The following is an 11399-nucleotide window of genomic DNA, read 5'->3' as shown; positions in this document are numbered from 1 at the left end:
CCCCCAAATTCCATTGGTCATAGCAGTCATGGGCCAAACCAGATTAGGTGGAGGCAAATGTCTAATGCTTAGGAGTTTTCATGCTTAGACTGTCGCAAGGAAGAGAAGGCCCTGAACAAAACTGGCCTGTTTTTGCAGCTTGACTTGTAGCCAGTACCAATGCCCCCCAGCAGATTCGTTTATGAGACAACCCTGACTTAAGGGACCTGGGTTGTGAAATAGGCTTATGCAAGATTTTGGAGTCAGGCTCAGAGTCAGAGAGGCTCTTCATAACACTCATTTCCGCTCTGTAATTCCACATATGTTTTTAATAATCCTTTCCTTGGTATGAAGATAAGCCCTGCTTTAAAGCATCTGAAGAACATACAGAGCCATGGCCCCATTCTGCTATGGCCACGGCAGCCTTCACAATCACCTGTAGGAACACCCTATTTAAGTAAAATGTGTTGATTATTTTTAGCATAACTTAAGCCCCGGGAGACTAATGAGGTGTTAACAGTGTGCGTTAATTATGTGATTTTTGTTGTCTTCATTTAAGTTAAGATTCTCCATCCTATTTGCCACCTGAAATCCCAGAGGAGCCACATTGCTCTTCTGACCCTGGCATCTTTTAGTTTCCCGCAGTTTGCACAATCACATAAACATATTTTGTGTCCCCTGTGGAGAATCAGATGAGCACAGCTCCCACACTCAGAAGACCTTTTTTACCCCCTTCTTAATTATTATCTGTTTTTAATCACCATTATTAGCGGTTGGATCTTACAGTAATGTCATGGTGCAGGAAGCTAGCGACATTAGCTCATTTTTCATTGTTTAGAGCTGACTGTCCTTCAACTCAACAGAAAACTGCCAAAGAAGCTGAAAACCAGGAAGAAGGAGAAGTACAAAAATCAGCTTTCATTGCTTTTTGCAGCGCTTTAATTAACCGAGGAATTGTGTTGATGATTTTTAAACTTTTGCAATATATGCTATACCTCTGTCCCGAGTGACAATACATCCCATCCAGAAAAACCTTTTCTCAGGAAGAGATAATCACCTATCCCAGACTCATTTGAAGCAGCAATCAACATCCCTTTCATGACTTTGTCTGCATCGCTGATGTTCTGGGGGGACTTTATTTGGCAATGGTGTTGGGGACCTATTGTAAGTCCAGGAGGTAATGGAGTCAGGATTTCAGCTGAGGATGTCTTAATGATGGCCTCATCAGGGTGTATGAAGTTGTAATGAAAATAGCAGGTGCATCTGACTGGCAAATAGCACATTATGAGTCTTCCTAGTAATTAGAATTGCCTAAAAATGGAATGGGCTGTCACAGAGGTGGTGAGCTCCCCGTCAAAGAATCAGGGATGTTGAAGCAAGGGTTCCTTGTCGGGGGAGGTTAGACTTGATACTCTTTGGGGCGTCTTCCAACTTTCATCTAGATTCTGTGATTGTTGTAGGCCACACAGAGCAGTAGCCTTGACTTCGGAAATTTGCAAGTTGGGTCCCATGATGGAGTGTGATAGAGTAGAAGGTCAGGCAGTCCTGGGTTCCAACCTCTGCTCTCTTACTAGGGCTGTGTTATTGTGAGCAAGTTACTTAAACTCTCTGTGCTCTCTAAAATGAGGATTGAAATATATTGCTTCTAAGGCTGTTGTAAGAGTTAGAAACAATACATTTAAAGTACAAGACCCAAGGTAAGCACTCAATAAATCACAGCTCTAGTTGCTCTTAGGAGTCTAATTCTTTACTTTTTTATTCATTCTCCACTTCAATGATGCAATCTTGATTTGTAAAAATGGAAGAAATGGAGGGCACAGAAAGATATTGGAGAAAGATCGAGCTTGTAGCTGGACTAGTTGAACAATGAAGGCAGAGCAAATCTTCATGCTGAGTCATCAGGTAGGGTCTCCTGAGCATGCAGAAACCTGCAGCACTGGCCCCTTCCTGGGAAAGGAGATTAGCACTGAGTGCCTGTAGAACACCAGGAACATCCTTATGTTACCTTAATACTCTATAACATTGTCATACCAACCCTGAGAGGTAGGTCTGATCATCCCCATTTTACACAGAGAAAATCAAGTCTCAGAGAGGTCACCTGCCTAACCTAAGGACATATGGCCATTCCCCCAATCTGCCTCACCCACTCTACCACCAAGTCTCCCGGGTATTCTGCTGCATCTTCCGTTCACAGGGCAGAGTCAATCCAGATGCCCAGTTGCCCTCTGAAAAGATGTTCCCACCTGATGGGATATGGCGAATTTAGCCCAACCAATGGAAGCCTCTAGAAAGCTAGCATTTGGAGGACTGAGCTAGAATCTGTGTTTATAGACTTTAAATATGATCTGCCACTAACTCGTTCTTTACCTATTTATCTTGGGCTTTGTAGAGGGGACACATACGTCTGTTAGACCTTTGTATCCCTTTTTGTCCACATGGTTCAAAATTTTGAAGTACAAAAAAGGCATACACGACACAAATGAACATATTTACGAAACAGAAACAGACTCCCAGACATATAGAACAGACTTGTGGTTGCCAAGGGGGAGGGGGGGTGGGGGAGGGAAGGATGGGGGTTTGGGATTAGTAGATGCAAACTATTCTATATAAGATGCATAAACAACAAGGTCCTACTGTATAGCACAGGGAACTAGATTCAATATCCTATGAGAAACCATAATGGAAAAGAATATGAAAAAGAGTACATATATGTATAACTGAGTCACTTTGCTGTACATCAGATATTAACACAACATTATAAATCAACTATATAATTCAATAAAATTATTTTTTAAAAGGCACCCTGATGCCCTGTCTCCCAGGTATACAGTTCTCCTTCCCAGAGACAACTAGTTTATACAATACAGTTTCTATGTATAGCTTCCCAGAGGTTTGTTTTTTTTTAAACTTGAGGTAAAATTCACATATAGCAATTTTAAAGTGTACAATTCAGTGGCATTTAGTGTAGTTACAATGTGCAACCATCACCTCTCTCTAAAACTTTTTCATCCCCCCAGAAACAACAAAAAATAAAATTAACCATTATGCTATCACTCCCTGTTTCCCCCTCCCCCTGTTCGTAACCACTAATCTGCTTTCCATCTCTATGGATTTGCCTATTCTGGATATCTCCTATAAAAGGAATCATACAATATATGACCTTTTCTGCCTAGCTTCTTTCACTTATAATGTATTCAAGGTTCATCCAATTTGTAGCGTGTATCACTACTTCTTTCCTTTTTACGGCTGAATAACATTCTGTTGTATGTATATACCACAATTTGTTTATCCATTTATTTGTTGATGAATGACATTTGGGTTGTTTTCACCTATTTAGTTATTATGAATAATGCTGCTATAGTAATTTGTGTACAAGTTTCTGTGTAGACATATGTTTTCATTTCTTTTGGGTGTATACCTAGGAGTAAAATTGCTGGGTCATACGGTAATATAATAGAATTTAAATATTGAGGAATAAGAGGTTTTTAAACATGTGATTTCCCCTATTTTCACACTGTTGCTAGCATACTAAGCATATTGTGTTATACTTTGCTTTATTCATTTGACAATGGGTTTTGGAGATCTTTTCAGTGGTGTGCTAGTAAATGTTTAACAACTAGGTCTCGTGGCGTAGGGAGTTCCTTGATTGGTAGCGTTTACAGATGTCCATGGTATAACTGCCACCATGGTCAATTTCAAGCTTTGTGAGGTCACTGACTGCAGAATTAGGAAGAGAAGCTAATTATCTGCGCTCATGAATTGGTCCAAGCCACCTCCAGCACACAACTGGATCCTTCCGTATCAGAGCATGAAGAGCTGCCTCATTCCCTTTTATGACTGCATAGCAGGTCATTTTAGGATGTACTATAACTTTTTAACCAGTCCCTCATGGTAGACACTTAGGTTGTTTCCAGTATTTTACTTCCACAATCCAGACTTTAATGGATAACCTTGTATGCGTGTCATTTGCTCATGTGCAAATATAGCAGAGGACATGGTTCCATGACTTCTTAAGAACCGCTATGGGAAGAAATTCTCAGAATACAATTTATTCCTTCACTGGACAGTTTTGCCTGTTAGGAAAAATTCTATGCAAAGAAATTGTCTGTTTTATCCCAGTCTATTTGTGAATAAAATAGATGCCAATTAACTAGCCACTTGCCAGAGTCAAATAATTAATGTAAAACTTTGAAATGAAAAGCATGTTTTTCTTCTTAAAGATTGGAATTTCGGGGACTTCCCTGGTGGTCCAGTGGTGAAGAATCTGCCTTCCAACGAGGGGACACGGGTTCGATCCCTGGTTGGGGAACTAAGATCCCACATGCTGCGGGGCAACTATGCCCATGTGCTACAACAAAAGAACCCACAACGAAGATCCAGCATGTCGCAACTAAGACCTGACACAGCGAAAAATAAATAAATACAATTTAAAAATATTAAAAAAAAAAAAAAGATTGGAATTTGTGTAAATACAAAGTAACATGGTTTATGCTTGGTGACCTCAAGTACTCTGACAAGAAAGAGAAAAAGAGAAAGAGAAAAAAATCCATTCCTGGGACTTTTGACCCTGCTCTGGAGTCCATAAGGGTGAGATTTGCAGCAGAGGGAGCCAATCAGGGGATTAGGAAATAGGATAGTTGTAGAGTTTCAGCCCAGCTCTTCCTTAGATTATTTGATCAAGGAACTGGAAGATGGTGTTTCTCAACCGTCTCATTGCACTTTCGAATCATCTGGGAAGCTTTTAAAATCTTGATGTCCAGGCCACAGCCTAGACAAATCAAATTAGGCTCTGCAGTTGGAGACACAGGCACTTGTGTTTTTTAAAACTCCCGTGGTGAGTCCACTGTTCAGCCAAGATTGAGAAGAGAATATGAGCCGGGAATCAAATTAGGGAAATAGGGAAACACGTTTGTATTAGTCAGGGTTCTCCAGAGAAAAACCAATGGGATGTGTATGTACACAGAAAGAGATTTAGTCTAAGGAATTGACTCATGTGACTATGGAGATGGAAAGTCCAAAATCTGCAGAATGGGCCCACAGACTAGAGACCAGAGAAGAGAAGAGGCTGCAGTTCAAGTCTAAAGGCCATCTGCTGCTGAATTCCCTCTTGCTTGAGCCGGTTGAGTCTTATGTTCCGTTCAGGCCTTCAGCTGACTGAATGAGGCCCACCCACAATATAAAGAGCTATCTGCTTTGCTCAAGGTCCACTGGTGTAAATGTTAATGTCACCCCAAAACACTGTCACAGAAGCATTCAGAAGAATGTTTGAGCCCATATCTAGACACTGTGGCCCAGCCAAGTTGACATATAAAATTTACTATCACAATTTAACAGGTGTTTGGGGATACTCAAAAATTTCATCTTTAGGGTGTAAAGACAAGAGTTCAGTGGTTATTTGAAGGTATGTTTCTCTGGTTTGGTTACAAACAGATTCGATTTAAATTCCTTAGCTGCTCCCCCAATTATTGATGCCTTATTAAAAGATTAATTGATGATTTTATTAAAAGGTTATCAACTTTTTTTGCCAGCAGGAGTGAGTGTTAATTGTGGAAGGAGAGTCACTAGAGTGGATATAAAAACGTTGATCTTAAGTCAGGAACATATTCCTTTAAGAAAATCTGATTCCTTCCGCTCTCTTGAAAGAACCCCAGTATCAAAACCCAGAATTAAAAAGATCAGTGTTGAGAGTTCTATTGGTCTCAGCAGAAGGGAATATGTGGCTTATTGGGAAAATCTAAAAGGGCTTCAGAGCCTTTCTATGTCACCAGCAATAGAGTTTACTTTCTTCCGTAGTAACTCCCTATGTTTGGAAGTTTAGTTTAGTTTAGAATCCAGTTTTTCTAAGCAGCTGACCATCAGGTTGCCCGAATATCCCAAGGTGTTTGATTTCAAGTAGGCTTTGAATTGAGTGAGGAATCGGAGGCCTTGGGCCCAGTAGCTTCCACCTGGCTTTGCACCTCCCACTCTTGTTCACCCTCCCATTTCAGAGTGCAAAGTGGAAATATTCAGCCCAGTGAGAAGATCCAGACCGTGAGGACAACACAGGGAGTCTGAAGACCACACCGAGTATCTCCCAGTGGCCATATGCGACGCTCTGATTCCCAGAGATGGTGGGTTCTGCCGGGAGCCACTTTTAACCTGTGCAACCAGCTGACCGATAAAGCCGGGACTGCTGTGAGTTAGCAGGAAACTGAGTCAGCCTCATTGATTTGGAGTAGGAGGGTATGGGTTGAGTTTGTGGGGACCTTGAATGGGGTTTGTTTGAGCAGCTGAGTACGGATGCACACCAGTCCTGCCTACACAGACCCACACGCAGCACAGGTGCTTTCGCCCCGACGCCATTTCCTCATAGGGTACAGATAGAAGACTGAGGCTCTGGGGCTTCCCTGGTGGCGCAGTGGTTAAGAATCCACCTGCCAATGCAGGGGACACGGGTTCGAGCCCTGGTCCGGGAAGATCCCACATGCCACTGGTTGATTTGTAGCTGGCAAAATGAAATTATTTCCGTGACCAGATATGGGCTCAAACCAGCGTTCATGCAGGCCCAGAAGCAGAAGAGCTGAAGTTAAAAATAAGTTAATCTTTTAATTTTAGGCAAGGCAGAGCACAGGCCTAAAATGGGAATCAGGGTATGTGGACCTGCCCGGCTTTAGAGACTCGGTGGGGAAGGAGCACTAGCCCCGGGTCCCTCCCACGTAGCTTCCCTGCCTGTGCGGGAGAGTATATGGATGGACTTGCCTGAGCAGGGAAGGTGGCCTAAACTGAAGCAGAGTTGACCTCCTATCCCTTTCTTAGCTAAAGTTTGAGGGACCCAGAGCCTCAGTCTTTCTTCTTTCTTCTTTCTTTCTTTCCTTTCTTTCTTTCTTTTTGCCTGTGTTGGATCTTTGTTGCTACACGCGGGCTTTCTTTAGTTGCGTCAAGAGGGAGCTACTCTTCGTTGTGGTGCATGGGTCTCTCATTGCGGTGGCTTCTCTTGTTGTGGAGCACGGGCTCTAGGCATTTGGGCTTCAGCAGTTGTGCCACGTGGGCTCTAGAGTGCAGGCTCAGCAGTTGTGGCGCACGGGCTTCTCATTGCAATGGCTTCTCTTGTTGCAGAGCACAGGCTCTAGGTGCGTGAGGTTCAGTAGTTGTAGCACGTGGGCTCAGTAGTTGTGGCTCGTGGGCTCTAGAGCGCAGGCTCAGCAGTTGTGGCGCACGGGCTTAGTTGCTCTGCGGCATGTGGGATCTTCCCAGACCAGGGCTCGAACCCGTGTCCCCTGCATTGGCAGGTGGATTCTTAACCACTGGGCCACCAGGGAAGCCCCAGAGCCTCAGTCTTCTATCTGTACCCTATCAGGAAATGACATCGGGGTGAGAGCACCTGTGTTGTGTGTAGGTATGTGTAGGCAGGACTGGTGTGCATCCGTACTCAGCTGCTCCGGTTGTTAAAACATTGTAATATTTTCATACTCCTTGGTAAAGAGACACTGACCCGGGCCCTCTGTTTGCCTCCCTGCTACCAGCTACCCAGCAATTCCTCCCAAAGTAGGTTCATACATTCCATTACCATCAAACTCTGTTTCCTCTGTGAGAGAATTAAAAGGAGAAATAGATCAAGTGATGCCACTGAAAAATGGTATAAGCCTGTCCAAACAGAATGTGCTTACATTCAGTCACCCAAGCAATGTGGAGTCAAAAGCCACCCATGTGTTACAGCTGTATATACTACACCACACCCATCTCCCCACCCCCCATCACTTGGGTCAGTACATTAGTTATCTGATTTACTTGCCAGCACCAGAAACATGCCATGTATAGTCTAGGCAGTCTCTTTGGTTGCCCATGTAGATGCGAATCTATCCCTAGGTTGTAAATTCCTTGAGGGCAGGGATCATGTCTTAAGCATCTTTGGCTTCCCCTCGGCTCCAGGTTCCATGCCTCACTGTAGACACATTGGAGTTGTTCAGAATCGGTTCATATGTTACATGCCTTCCCTCAAAGGATAGTTTTGAGCTGGTACTTGCCTCATTGCAATGGCATAAGCCCTCCATTTCTCCGTACCACCCACCTCAGGTCCATCCCGCGGCAGCTCTGCACCATTTTCGCTTATCTCTGCTGTGCGGAGATGGTAAGAAACGAACCATTGCATCCTTAAGACAGCGCCTCATTTTCTTAAATTTCAATTAAGTTCATTGTCAACATTTCTCTCATTAGGAAAAATTACAAATGTGTGTTTTTCAGAATTCTTTTCTTGGTTCTCTTGAGGGAAATTTCATATGGCAGCAGATGTGCTGGGCTGATTGCTGTCAAGGTAACCTATTCACAGACTTGGAGGATTAAGATGTGGACATCTTTGGTGGAGGGAGGGGGCATTGTTTTGTCTATTACAGGCAGCGAAAGCATTCAATTGTGTCAGAAAGTAAAGAAGTGATCAATAAATAATGGGGACATGTCAAAAGGACACCAGGAACCAGCTTGATGGACCTTGTATTAGTCTGCTCTGGCCGCCATAATAAAGTACCCAGACTGGGTGGCTTAAACAACAGAAATTTAGTTTCTCACAGTTCTGGAGGCTAGAAGTCTAAGAGCAAGGTGTTAGCAGGTTGAGTTACTCCTGAGGCCTCTCTTCCTGGCTTGCAGATTGCTGTCTCTTTCCTGTGTCCTCACATGGCCTTTCCTTTGTGTGTGTGCTGAGAGAGAGAGAGAGAGCTCTCTGGCGTCTCCTCCTCTTCTTATAAGGACATTAATCCTATCAGATTACGGTCCACCCTGATGACCTCATTTAACCATAATTACCTCTTTAAAGGCCTTGTTTCCAAATACAGTCTCATTGGGGGTTAGGGCTTCAACATAGGAATTTTGAGAGTATACAATTCAGTCCGTAAGAGTTCTTCCACTTGTATCATGATCCAGGTTCTAATGTGTGAGCAAAAGCAGATCAAGGACGCTCTCTGGATGCCACAGTGGGGATGGGACAGGGAGGGGGGAGATGGGTGTGGTGTAGTATATACAGCTGTAACACATGGGTGGCTTTTGACTCCATATTGCTTGGGTGACTGAATGTAAGCACATTCTGTTTGGACAGGCTTATACCATTTTTCAGTGGTATCACTTGATCTACTTCTCCTTTTAATTCTTTCACAGAGGAAACAGAATTTGATGGTAATGGAATGTATGAAGCTGCTTTGGGAGGTATTGAGCCTGCAACTAAGAAGTTAGCACTGGGAATTCCCTGGTGGTCCAGGGGTTACAACTCTGTGCTCTCATTGCCGAGGGCCTGGGTTCGATCCCTGGTCGGGGAACTAAAATCCCACAAGCCACGTGGTGCAGCCAAAAAAAGAAAAAAGAAAAAAAAAAAAAAGGTAACACCTGTGGGCTTCTGCATGGCCCTAAATTAGATCGTGTCATATAAAAGCCTGCAGACCACTGCTCAGTCCAGGGCTGCCTCATGTCCAATCAGTCATCTTCTCAACGCTCCATCTTATCCCCAGACCAGCTTAAAGTGATTCTCACAGCTACACTAATTGTAAACTCTAAGCAAAATGGAACAGAGGTTAAGAAACAAAAACATGGAATCACTTAGATCTATGTGGTACATGTTGTTTTCTTTCCTTCCACCTTTCCTTCCTATTATAAAATAAATGAAGAAAAATCATCCGTAATAACAAAACAGTTACAATAATTTTTCCATTTCTTTCTTATGTTTTCCATATCCCCCGTTCCTTGTGTATTGCTCCAATGACAGTATACATGCAATTCTAGATTCTGTCTTTTGTACTTAATCCTAGAGAATTTAATATGTTGTTTGACAGTTTTCAAACATATCTGCAAATTATTTGCCACTCCTCTCTTTAAGAGGTAGTTTCTATGTCTCCTCCCGTCTAATCTGGGATGACTTGTGACCTCCTTGTAGCCAATAGAATGCAGTAGAAGTAATGCTGCATAACTTGCAAAACTGGTTCAGAAAAATCTTTTGCCTGGTTCTTTTGGGATGTTAGCTCTAGGGGAAACTGGCACCATGTAAGAAGGCCAAGTATCCTGAGACTGCCATGCTGGAGATCCCACATGTAGACACTCTGATCGACAGCCCAGCTGAGCTTGCAGCTGACAGCCAGCATCAACTCTTAACCGTATGAGTGAGCCGTCTTGGAAATCCAGCCCAGTTAAGTCATCAGATGTTTGTAGCCCCAGCTGACATCTTACTGCAGCTGCATGAATAACCTCAAGTGAGAACTGCTCAGCTAAGCCCTTTTCAAATTTCTGATGCACACAATCACAAGCAAAATAAAACAGTTGGTTTAAGCCCCTAAGTTTTGAGGCAGTTTTCTACACAACGATAGTAACAAAAATGAATTTTGGTACCTGGAAATGAGCGGCTGCTGTAACAAAAACCTAAAACGTGTGGCATTGACTTTGACACTGGGCAAGGTGTAAGGGCTGGAAGGGCCTGAGACGTATGTCAGTGAGGGCTTAAAGGAATGTGAGGAAAATGTTACAAGAAGCTGAAGGAAAGGAGATGGATGTAATGTAGTGGTGGAAAGTTTAGCAAAACCATCACCTGCAGTGACGTGGAAAGTAGAAAGTACACTCAATGAACTCTACGCTCCAGCTAAGAAAACTTCTAGGCAGAGTGTTTAAGATGGCACATGGCTTCTTTGAGCTGCCTTTAATAAAATGAGGGCAGGGAGATATAAACAGATAAACTGATAAACCAACTATTCAGTTTTCAAGTGGAATTTGGAGGAAATACAAATAGCCCAAGAGAATATTTTTAGCCAGCAAAGGGTTCTTAAAGTAAAAAAAGAGCCCCAGGAAAAAGATTTTCAGGAAAATGTAGTCACAGGGTAAAAATGAATCCAGAGAAGGTGACTTCAAAACATTCTTTTAAAGATTTCAGAAAGATCCAAGTGGTATCTCATAGACATCATCAACCATATTAAAAATGTCTAAGGATCTTAAGGCCATGCTTTGTAGACCATACCTCTTAAATAATAGAGCTTCTAGACTCTTAAGGATATTGCCCTTAGCAGTCTTATTGAGAGTCCAAGATAGAGAAGGGTCTGCCTCAAAGACCCTTTGTGGTTTTTGCCTAATGAAGGAAACTCTAATAAGATTCATAAAGACCCACAAAATTTTCAAGAGAATTATATTGGCAGAAGCAATACCATCTTGAACTGAAAGACAGAAGCAGCACAAATTGAAAAAAGGCCTTTGGATCTCCAACCTTCTGTAGGAAAGAAGCAGAATGAGAAAGCTATCCAGCTGCAAACAAAGACTATTTATTATAGAAAAGGAAGGACTACCCAAAGCCACCTATAGATTCAATGCAATCTCTATCAAAATTCCAATGGCATTTTTCACATAATAAAAAAAAAATCTTAAAATTTGTATGGAACCACAGAAGATTCCAAATAGCCAAAGCAATCCTGAGAAAGAAAAAC

This window comes from Eubalaena glacialis, chromosome 5 (genome assembly GCF_028564815.1).
Source record: "Eubalaena glacialis isolate mEubGla1 chromosome 5, mEubGla1.1.hap2.+ XY, whole genome shotgun sequence".
Lineage (NCBI taxonomy): Eukaryota > Metazoa > Chordata > Mammalia > Artiodactyla > Balaenidae > Eubalaena > Eubalaena glacialis.
Note: the sequence above shows the minus strand (reverse complement) of the source record.